The sequence below is a fragment of the Balaenoptera musculus genome, chromosome 20, assembly GCF_009873245.2.
Source record: "Balaenoptera musculus isolate JJ_BM4_2016_0621 chromosome 20, mBalMus1.pri.v3, whole genome shotgun sequence".
Classification (NCBI taxonomy): Eukaryota; Metazoa; Chordata; class Mammalia; order Artiodactyla; family Balaenopteridae; genus Balaenoptera; species Balaenoptera musculus.
The window spans coordinates 14,522,799-14,535,335 of record NC_045804.1 but is presented as its reverse complement, the minus strand read 5'-3'; positions in this window follow the sequence as shown (position 1 = coordinate 14,535,335).

Sequence of the window (12,537 nt, the reverse complement as noted above, 5' to 3'; positions counted from 1 at the left end):
TGAGCTTCTCAAAGGGCAGACTGCACTTGCCTTATTTCAGAATTAACACCATGCACAAGGCCTGGTACACAATAGGTGTTTGTCAGTTGAACTTCCTTAGCTGTCCTCTAGTCTATTTTCTTAATATATTTTTCTGATTATAAAAGTAATTCATGCCCACTGTGAGATCTGAAAAAAGACACATGTATATATGATATATATTTAAAGAAGAAATACCCATAATCTTAGAGGGATCAGGGTGAATGAGTCTCAAATTTGCATTAGCATAAGAATGTCCTGTGTGAGCTAGTTAAAAACAGAGGCACTCAAACCACAGCTGGGCCACCCAGCTTCTGCCCCAGTGTATGTGTGCACATGCGTGTGTGCATGCACACGCGTTTAATAAACTTCCAGTTGATTCTAAAACGCATCTCTCGGACATTCCCTGGTGGTTCAGTGGTTAGGACTACACGCTTTCACTGCCAAAAACCTGGGTTCAATCCCTGGTCGGGGAACTATGATCCCTCAAGCCGTGCAGCGTGGCCAAACAAAAAAATTAATTAATTAAAAAAAATAAAACGCATCCCTCATTAAGGGTCACTGCTTAGGTGAATTCCAATATTTTGTACTACGAACAAGGCTGCGATGAACATCTTTGTATGTAAATCTTTGTCTATGGGTCTACTGATTGCCTTAGGAGAAATTCCTAGAAACAGAATGATTGAGCCAAAGGGCAGGAAGGTGTTTCAGGCTCTCGGAGGAGTTATTCTTCAGAAGGATTTTGCTGCTCCCTTCTCCCACCAGCAGCTTGTGAGGGTGTTGTCTCACCACGCCCCCATTATTATGGCCACTTTGGACAAGAAAGAATACAAGAATAGTTGCTATTAAATGTGAAAGAAAAATCGCCTAGCTTGGTGTTTTTTTAAGAGGGACATTTAACGAGCTTTTGAAGTATAATTACTGTTTAATCAAGCCTGGGAATGCACAGTCATTATTTTCTTTTTGTGCACGCTTGGTAATTTTGCCAACGAATGCTGTGAACACCCATCACTTCATCTGTTTTCATGGGCTTATGCGGCTTGTTTTCCTAGAAGAGGTTCAATCTCTTGCTCTGTGCGTGTCTCTACCTCTGTCTCTTTCTTTTGCTGAGGCGTGTAGACTTTGAGTTTAGTTTCTTCCTCCCCAGAGTCTCAGCTAATGAGTAGGTCCCCTCACCTGAGATGCTCATACCCACCGTGCGGGTAGCCGTGCCCGTGGCTAGCTGCCCACCACCTAGAATGGCGCTCGCATTTTCTCCCTATCTGCCTCCATCCAACTCTGACAAGTGAGGGCCGAGTTTCTCAGTGTCTGGACCCACCTGCAACAGAGGAAGAAGCCTGCTGGGCCAGCTCCTTCCTGCCTGAGAATGGAAAAGGCCACAGCTCCCTTGGCTATGCTCAAGGAGGGTCTCTGCCATCTACAGTGTAGTAGGCAACGAGAAGCTTCCAGAAGGAGGGAACTGCCCATGACCAAGGCCAAAGGAGGACAATAGCCATTCAAACATTAAATATCCTCTAATCTGCAGTTCTCAGGCTAGAAATCTTACTTAGAGAATGCTCCCACATGTGCGTGATGCTATTTGCAAGGGCTTTCCCAGCTGTTTACAATGGAGAAAAAAAAGCCCACTAAAGGGCAACTGATTAAATAAGTGAAGACCCCTGCATATCATGGGATACCAGGCTGGTGCACCAGGCAACATTTAACAGTTAAAAATAATGAGGCAAAAAAGACAAACCTGTATAGACGGCGGGAAAATATCTACTGTTAAATGAGAATAGCAGGCAGAAGAAAAATATGTTCAGAATGATCCCGTTTCTGTGAAAGGCAACAATTTATTCAACCAACATTTAATAAAGACCTATTATATGCCAGGCACCATGGATAAATAGGCAAAACCACACAAACCTTGTCCCCCATGGAACGTGCATAAACAGGGATTATCACTAAACAGAAAGGAGCCTGGAAGGAACTGTTCACCCTGGTTATTTCTAGGCAGGGTGCATGGGAGCAGGGAAATGGTTTTAAGAAGAGTTTTCAGGGACTTACCTGGTGGCGCAGTGCTTAAGAATCCGCCTGCCAGTGCAGGGGACAGGGGTTCGATCCCTGGTCCGGGAAGATGCCACGTGCCGCGGAGCAACTAAGCCCGTGCACCACAACTGCTGAGCCTGCACTCTAGAGCCTGTGAGCCACAACTGCTGAGCCCGTGTGCCACAACTACTGAAGCCCACGTGCCTAGAGCCTGTGCTCCCCAGCAAGAGAATCCACTGCAATGAGAAGCCCGCGCACTGCAACGAAGAGTAGCCCCCGCTCGCCGAAACCCCACGTGCTGCAACAAAGACCAGAAGCAGACAAAAATAAATAAATAAATAAATTTATAAAAAAAAAAAAGAAGAGTTTTCATATTTCACTCTCTATCCTTCTATATTGTTTGGATTTTTTCCACAGTGAATATGCACCATATTTGTAATTTAAAATAACATGGAATGAAAGAATGAAATAGAGGGGAAATGGAGCCCATGATACAGCCAGGCCTGGAGACCCAGGCCTGAGATGATTTCCCGCCTTTGCTCCTTGGGACCCCATCACTTCAACTTTCCATCTGCTCAAAGGTTTGGTCTTTCATCTCTCTAGGGAAATCAGCCAGAGAAACAGAGATAACCACCGTGGCGGGGGAAGGTTCAAGGTTACCCCAGCTGTTACCACTTGGTCCACTGGTTCCAGGTCTCCTCGAGTAGCTCCTTGCGCCTTAAAATGTATTCATAGATGATTGCGCTGCCCTCTTTTTTTTAGTTCTGAAAAATTTCAAACCTTCAGAAAAGTTACAAGAAGTAGTACGATGAACACTTGTATATTCTTCACCTTGATTCACTAGTTGTTAACATTTTGCACATTTGTTCTCTCTTTCTCTCTCATTCTATGTATTAATTTTAATTTTTGCTGAATTGTTTGAAATTTAGGTACAGACATCATGACACTTTATTCCTTACTAAGAAAACATCCTGCGTAACCATGGTGTATTATCACACTTGGGAAACTGAACATTAACACCATCCTAGTATCTTATATACATTCCACATTCAAATGTTCCCAGTTGGCCCAGCATTGTCCTTGAATAGCTCTTTTTTTTTTTTTTTTTCAGTTTTCCACTTTATTTATTTATTTATTTGGCTGTGTTGGGTCTTCGTTTCTGTGCGAGGGCCTTCTCTAGTTGTGGCAAGCGGGGGGCCACTCTTCATCGCGGTGCGCAGGCCTCTCACTATCGCGGCCTCTCTTGTTGCGGAGCACAGGCTCCAGACGCGCAGGCTCAGTAGTTGTGGCTCATGGGCCCAGTTGCTCCGCGGCATGTGGGATCGTCCCAGACCAGGGCTCGAACCCGTGTCTCCTGCATTGGCAGGCAGATTCTCAACCACTTCGCCACCAGGGAAGCCCCTTGAATAGCTCTTTTTCAAAGGGTCTGGGATCCAATCCAGGATCACGTGTTGCATTTAGTTGTCCAGGCGCTTTAGTATCCTTTAATCTAGAGCAGTTCCTCAGCCTGTTTTGCTTTTTTCTGACATGGGGATACATGAAAAGTCCAACTAATTGTGTTAAAACTACACAATCTCTAGGAATTCCCTGACGGTCCAGTGGTTAGGACTCTGTGCTTCCACTGCCAGGGGCGCGGGTTCAATCCCTGGTCAGGGAACTAAGATCCTACAAATCTCGGGGTGCGGCCAAGAAAACCAAAAAACTACACAATCTCCGCGTGATCCTTCTCTTAGAGATGTCAATTTTCTTAAGCCACCACTAGGTGGCACTCTCGGTAGCTCTTGTCCTTCAACAGCCCTTGTGAAAGGGCAATTTAAGGATTGTCTCAGTCAAGGCTCTCATTTGGTAAAGCATATGCTGTTTAAAACGCCTGTATATTGGGGAGAGGGATAAATTAGGAGTTTGGGATTCAAATATACACACTATTATATATATAATATATAACCAACAAGGACCTATTGTAGAGCACAGGGAACTGTACTCAATATCTTGTAATAACCTATAATGGAAAAGAATCTAAAAAAGTATATGTATGTGTATATATATACATATATATGTACATATATATGTATGTATGTATAACTGAATCACTTTGCTGTACACCTGAAACTAATACAACATTGTAAATCAATTATATTTCAATAAAAAATAAAATAAAATGCCTGTATATTTATAAAGGTGGTATCCTTTCAAACGTGTCTTCCTGTATATGATTCATAATCACCCGGGGATATTGTTCATCAGGATTCTGATTCGGTAGGACTGGGGTAGGTCCTAAGATTCTGCTTTTCTAACAAGCTGAGGGTTGATTGTGATGCTGCTGGTCTGGAGAACACACTTGGAGGAGCAGGATTAGAACAAGCATATGAAGAAACATATCTATTTACAATTAGGCAACTTTTCTTTTTCTGTCAGAACCAGCAATGAAGCTGGTCTCATCTCCTGCTAATCCCCTCTCCCCACCCAGCCCTTTGGCCTCCGTGCTTCTGTACCACAGGGCCTTTGCACTAGCTGTTCTCTCTGCCTGCACTCTCTTCCCCCAGATATCCTCTACTTGGTTAACTCCCTCTGCTCCCTTAAGTCTTTCCCCAAACCTCACTTCTTAATGAGGTTTGCCCAGACTACCCTATTGAATACTGCCCCCTGTCCCCACCCTGATTTCCCTTCCCCTTCAACCTACTCGATTCTTTCTCTATAGCCCTCACCACCTTCTCACATACCATATAATATACTTACTATATTAATTGCTTATTTATGTCTCTCCCTGCTAGAATCCAAGTTCCACGAGGGTGGGTATCTTAGTCTATTTTCTTCACCGATATATGCCAAGCACCTAGAACTGTGTCTGGCACATAGTAGGTTCACAAGAAAATATTTGTGCACCTTAATGGGACCTTCAAGATGACAGCGCCCAATCCCCTCATTTGGTTGATGAAGAAATGAGCTCCAGGTCTTTGGGCAAGATAAAGAAGTGCCCAAGGTCATGCACTCCCTACGTGTACTCCCTACAAGACTGTAGGGAGATTGTCCTGTTCGTCTAAATGAATATAATTTAAAAGCAGGACTTGTTTGTATCAGTTAAATTTTTTTCCTTTTTTTTAAAATTTGTTTTTGTTGTTTTCTATCAGTTAAATTTTAAGCTACCGTTTTAATTCTTATTATTTGTGTTAGGCCTTTTCCAAAAAGGATCTGGAGAGCTAACAAGATGATATAAAATCATATAAAATGGAACAGTTAGGAATCAAGATGGAAGCGATATCATCTAAAGGAAGAGGGAGTTGATTTTAACAGGCCCTTGACAGTAGTTAATTACCCTAATGGGGTACAGAACTTGGCTCTGAATTCTTTGGCAGCCGAGTTAAACGGGAAGCACATGGGGCTGCACAGTGTTCGTTGTCTGTGCTAAGAAAGTCTGAGCACTCAGCAGGAACGCACTTCCGGGAGGCATTGAGTATAAGCACAGGGGAACTCTGTGTGACATCCAGTGGGCCCCCAACTGGCTAATGTTCACAAAAAAAACCCCAAAGTTCTCACTGAAGAATGCGCTCCTTTTATCAGGGAAGACTAAGAGTGTAACATAAAATCACGTGATAGCTCTTATGGTTCAAGTGAGTTCTTTTCTGATGGCTCTACCAGAAAATAAGGATGAAAACCAGAGAATCTAGAAGAAAACATAGAAAACATAGATAAACATGTCTAGGAATATCTTTTACAGATATCTGCTGTCTCAGGTCTTAGATAAACATTGAACCACAGGCAATTCATGGATTAGACTTTCATATGTTCAGTGGGGGAGGGGGGTGATATTTATTGAGTTTCTACTGTAAATGGAATCCTCTTTCCTTTTTCCCCAGAGGGCACCCGCAAGGCCCAGCTAGCTCGAGGGCAGAGAGGACAGGAGGGGAAGCCACTTCTGTTTCTTTAAGTTGCATGAAGTATTTGCTAGGGTGTATTCTGTATCCAAAAAAGGCATCAGCAAATTCACCTCTCTGGCCAACAGGAAGCTGTCCTCCACCATCAAGTAGGGACAATTGCTCTCTTTTCTGCTGATGCTTTTTCAAAACACAGTTCTTTTACAAAACCTCTGAATATCCTGTGAGTGAATACTAGCCAATGTATTTTAACAAATGATAATACATTTTTTCTTATAGACCCCTTTAAAAGTTATTTAAAGATTTCCCCTTTAGGGCTTCCCTGGTGGCGCAGTGGTTGAGAGTCTGCCTGCCAATGCAGGGGACACGGATTCGAGCCCTGGTGTGGGAGGATTCCCACATGCCGCGGAGCAACTAGGCCCGTGAGCCACAATTACTGAGCCTGCGTGTCTGGAGCCTGTGCTCCGCAACAAGAGAGGCCGCGATGGTGAGAGGCCCGCGCACTGCGATGAAGAGTGGCCCCCACTTGCCGCAACTGGAGAAAGCCCTCGCACAGAAACGAAGACCCAACACAGCCAAAAATAAATAAATAAAGAATTATTTAAAAAAAAAAAAAAAAAGATTTCCCCTTTAAAATAATTCACAGTCTAATGACAGAGATAAGCACCTAAACAAACAACTACAAGAAATGTGATGAGTGTCATACTGTACATGGATAAGAGTGGCTGGAACCTTTCCTTTTCCAGCAATGTACTTCCTCTTTTGATATTTGTACATCATTGCATTATATACCGTGGATTGTTCCACTGAGATCGGATTGATCAAATGAGCATGTCTTGGTCTTTGTGCAAATACTTTTTCAAAGTTCATTGTGTATTTATATGTTCCTTGATGACTGTGAAGTAAGGATGTAGTAATTTTCCTATCAAAATGACATGTATATGTTCAACTGTCTCCACTATGAGAGTTTAAAGACAAAAAAACTGAGGTACTGTCCTATTCATTGCTAGTGTGATATCTGTATAAAAATTGATGAATTTCTCAAGAGGTATTTATTGGGAGAGTTTTATGTTACACAACCAATTTATAAATATTTCATTAGAAAAAAAAAAAAAGATTTCCCAAGGCATTTTTTTTTTTCTGCCTGGTGCAATTAAAAAAAAAAATTTGGTGGGGGGGACTTCCCTGGTGGTCCAGCGGTTAAGAATCCGCCTTGCAATGCAAGGGACGCGGGTTTGATCCCTGGTCGGGGAACTAAGATCCCACATACCTTGGGGCAACTAAGCCTGCACGCTCTAAAGCCCTCAAGCCACAACTAGAGAGAAGCCGGCGCCGCAACGAAAGGTCCCACATGCCGCAACTAAGACCCGACACAGCCAAATAAATAAACATTAAAAAAATTTTTTCCCCATGGTAAAATACACATAACATAAAATTTACCATCTTAAGCATTTTAAGTGTATAGTTCAGTGGTATTAAATACATTCAGAATGTTGTGCAATCAGTCATCACCACCATCCATCTCCATAACTCTTTTTAGCCTGCAAAACTGAAACTCTATATTCGTTAAACAGTAACCCCCAATCCTTCCCATCCAGTGCCCGGCAACCACCCTTCTACTTTCTGTCTCTATGGTTTTGACTACTATAAGTACCTCATATAAGTAGGATTCTATCATATTTGCCCTTTTGTGACTGGCTTATTTCACTTGGCATAATGTCCTCAAGGACCATCCATAAGGTAGCAGGTGTCAGAATTTCCTTCCTTTTTAAGGTTGAAAAATATTCCACTGTATGGCTATTCTACCTTTTGTTATCCATTCGTCTGTCGTTGCTTCCACGTTTTAGTGATTGTGAACAATGCTGCTATGAATAAAGGTGTACAAATATCTCTTTGAACTCTGCTTTCAATTCTTTTGGGTCTCTACCCAGAGGTGAAATTGCTGGGTTGTACGGTAATTCTAATTTCAATTTTTTGAGAAACCACAATATTGTTTTCCACAGCAGCTGCACCATTTTACATTCCCACCAACAGTGCACAACAGTTCCAGTTTCTCCACGTCCTCACCAACTTTTGTTCTTTTCTGTTTTTTGAGTAGTAGTCATCCTAATGGGTGTGAAGTGGTATCTCATTGTGATTTTGATTCGAATTTCCCCAATGATTAGTGATGTTGAGTACCATTTCATGTGCTTCTCGGCCATTTGTATATCCTTTTTGGAAATATCTATTCACATCCTTTGCCCATTTTAGTATTGGGTTGTCTGGTTTTTTGTTGTTGAGTTTTGGAGTTCTCTATATATTCTGGATATTAATCTCTTATCAAATACTTTAAGATATTTCTCAAGGCATTTTTTTCTGTCTGGAAAACTTTTAAATAGAAATCACATTGTGACCATGTCTTCAGCGGAGTCCCACCACCTCTGCCTCTGCCCATCACAGATGTGTCACACACATGGAATGTTCTTTCTCCACCTGGCAGTGGTTCTGCCACACTGACAACCCTGGGCCATAAGAGGGCCCAGGGCTTGAACCTGAAATGTGTCAACTGGTGTTAGCCTCTGGGGGCTGTATTTTACTCCAATCACACCCTGGACTTATGCCTGAATGGCCTGGATTCCTCTGTTTCAACTACATGGATCAGTTGCTTCCACCTTGAAAGAAGAGATCGGATTGGGTTTGCCGACGAGCCAGCTGTGTGCAAACCATTGTGGGGAGGGCCACCATCTTTGAGGGCGGGGTCGGCTTATAACTGGCTTGTAGTCTGTGTTGGTTATTTATGGGGTCCTGCTTCTTTGAGGTATCTGCTTATCTTGGCTACTTCCACGCAGCCATGGAACGTGCAGAGCCTTGCACAAACCAGGCACTCATTGTTTGTTGAATAAACTCTGATAAGCAAAGGTGATATGTTTGGAGTCACGCTGCCTTGATTTTCACTTTTTGGTTTAAATATCACATCCCCATATGCCAACACCTCCCATGAAACAAAGAGAAGCACCTGTGTTGGTTTTGGCACAGGCTCTGTTCAAGGGCAGGGCTGGGCCATCCTTGATCTCTGTGCGCTGTGCACGTGTATGTGTGCATATGGGTGATCACAGGCGTGCGTGTGTGTTCATGCACTTGTCTACTTACGTTTGCTCGTGGACCCAGGGCTGGACAGTCACATAACCTCAAGGCACCAATTGGAACTCTGACAAATGCAGAGAGAGATGAATTTGTCAGTAAAGCAATGGGTATCAACCTGTTCAAGTACGAAGAATCTTCTCTAACATAAAAAAATTGCAAAGACTCCCACATGAACAAGAAAGACGTTACTTGTCTCTCCTGCATTTGCAGGTTGATAAAAATATGTCCCCATGCATTTGAAGACCTTTTGCAACGATTCCCAAGCTCTCCAGATCTGGGGATCCACTTCCTGAATAGACCTTTAACACTGGAAAGAGTGTCAAATGCTCACTCCTGTGAACATCTGACATGCTAGCAACTTTCCCTCTAAACAAGCATGACCAAAAACATGAGCAAAGTATCACAAGCCCCAGAGACCACATTTGTGTGGATCTCTGATGCATCCTCTGAACCTAGCACAGGATCTGCACCTTAGGTACTGAAAAAGTACTTCTTGCAAAAATATCCCATAAGATGAGGCCACAGAGTGGCTGGCTAGGCTCACTCACCAGCTATGCTCTCAAGTCCTGCACACCAGCCTCAAAGAGCACAATGCAAAGCACTGCGTAGAAGGCCTGACTGATCAACGTCAAACTTGGTTGTGAAACAAACATCACATTACTTTATTATCATTAAATGAAATAGAATCTGTTCCTGGGCCGCCATTTTGCCAGCCTGTTGGGAAATTTAATGTTGGCCTCAACTGGCAAATCCCTTCTCTCCCTAGGGTTGCATAAGAATCTGGAAGGATCATGTGGTTCCTGGAAAACAGGGGAAGGGAAGAGAGTCTGGCTGTGGTCACTGCTCAAGCTCCTTGTGATTCAGGCTCCCAGGGTCCCGAGAGGACAGGTGGCTCCCCAGGCTCTGTGTCACATGAGGTGCAAGGTGATCTCGGCAGAGGCTGCAAGTCCCAAGCCTAGTGTCTGGGCTCCCTGGATGTCCGGGAGACATTTCCCTGAGGGAGTTGCCTCTGTCACAGGGGCAGCTCACTCTCCCCAGTTCTGGGGACTCCCCTTTGCCTGCTGTTCCAGCTCTGCTCCTCCCAGCTACAACCTTCCTTGGGGTAGGGGTCACACAGGGCCTCGGCTGGACCTCCTAGAGTTGTGCCTGGTGGCAGGGGCCGAAGGACCCCAGAGGGAACTAATAACAAGCTGCGCCTCAGTGACTGGCTCTGCCACAGGAGCCCATTGGAATGACCACCTGCCTGCCGTGTGTCTAACTCTTCCATGTTGTTTCTAAATAATCAAGACCTCAAAGAGCTTCTTCTGCCATCTTGTTCTTCTGAAACTGACCTGCCGGAGAAGCAACCTGGAATCCGAACTCGTCTTGGCTCAGAGATACGTACTTTTATTGAATGGCTGGTGGTGTGACAGAGCTTCTCGAGACGGTGTCAGATCCTGGCTTGAGGTTTGCCCTCGCTTTGGAAGGCACCGAAATCCACTCTTTTTCCTTTTCTAGGACCCAGTCCTGGGCTCCTTCAAAGTCCCAACAGCAGGAGGTTTCCTTGCTTGGCAAATTCTGGCCCAAACAACCCAAGCCCTGAGGAGGGGAGCGTAGGTTGTACCAGAAGCTAACGGAATAATTTCTGGCACAAAACCAGACCCTCCTGTGCCAAGAGGTTCCAGGAAAACCAGCACATCCCAGGACTGGGAGGAAGTAAGGCAGCGACTGGGGACTTTTCCTAGTGAATCCAATAAATCCTTGGAAAAATAATCCACCAAAGGTCAGATATAGACAGAAAACAACTTTGCAGGCTTTTGGAGGTGTTTTGTTTTTTTCCTAAAGAGAGAGAAAAGTAGAAAAGATTCCATGCATTGGCTCTCAAAATAAATAACTGGGAATGGAAAACTCATCTATCCATATAAGAGATATATGAACTTCAGTTCTGTATTATGGCCAGTTGATTGGGGGTGAGGGAGAAAAGGAAAAGATGAATTGGAGGAGAAAAAGAAGTAGAGAGAGGAAGCAGAGAAAGGATGAGAGATGAGAGGCACGGAGAACTTGGAAGAAGGTTAGAGAAAGAAATTAAATATTTTCAGAGGCAGAGACACGAAATACAAGAGAACAGAGCATAGTGAAAGAACACCAGATTGAGAAAGCTCAAAAGATATGCTGTAGATACAAAGAACAGAGTAGTGGTTCCCAGAGGGGAAGGGGTGTGGGGGGAGGGTGAAATGGGTAAAGGGGGTCAACTGTATGGTGATGGCTGGAAACTAAATTTTTGGTTGTGGGGACTTCCCTGGTGCTGCAGTGGTTAAGAATCCGCCTGCCAATGCAGGGGACATGGGTTCGAGCCCTGGTCCGGGAAGATCCCACATGCCGCGGAGCAACTAAGCCTGTGAGCCACAACTACTGAGCCCACGTGCCACAACTACTGAGCCCGTGTGCCTAGAGTCCATGCTCTGCAACAAGAGAAGCCACTGCAATGAGAAGCCCGTGCACCTCAAGGAAGAGTAGCCCCCGTTCACTGCAACTAGAGAAAGCCCGTGCGCAGCAATGAAGACCCAACGCAGACAAAAATAAATAAGTAAATAAATAAATACATTTATAATAAATAAATAAATTTTTGGTAGTGAGCACGTTGTAGTATATACAGAAGTTGAAATATAATGTATGTGCAAGAAACATATAATACTATAAAACAATGTTACCTTAATTTTAAAAATGGTTATTTAAAGGTAAATCATTGTTCTTATACATTTTTAAAAATATTTATTTATTTATTTTTGGTTCGTTGGGCCTTCGTCGCTGCACAGGGACTTTTGCTAGCTGTGGCGAGCAGGGGCTACTCTTCGTTGTGGTGCGTGGGCTTTTCATTGCGGTGGCTTCTCTTGCTGCAGAGCATGAGCTCTAGGCACGCGGGCTTCAGTAGCTGTGGCACATGGGCTTAGTTGCTCCACGGCATGTGGGATCTTCCCAGTCCAGGGCTCGAACCCGTGTCCCCTGCATTGGCAGGCGGATTCTTAACCACTGCGCCACCAGGGAAGCCCTGTCATACTTTTTTTACAGGAACGTCTTTTTTTTTTTTTTTTTTTAAATTTTTTTTTAACTCTTTATTGAATTTGTTACAATATTGCTTCTGTTTTATATTTTGTGTTTTTGGCTGTGAGGCATGTGGGATCTTAGTTCCCCGACCAGGGATCGAACCCACACCCCCTGCATTGGAAGGCGAAGTCTTAACCACTGGACCGCCAGGGAAGTCCCTACAGGAACGTCTTATACACATGGCAAGTAGAGCTGCGAGAACATGAGGTCATCTTGTCCAATTCCTTCTGGAGTGCATTGGTGTCCCCTCACCCCCACCAAAATTCATGTCTACCTGGAACGTCAGAGCGTGAGCTTCTTTGGAAACAGGGTCTTTGCAGATGTAATTAGTTAAGATGAGGTTATACTGGATTAGGGTGGGCCCTACATCCAATGACTGGTCTCTTTATGAGAAGGCCACGTGAAGACACAG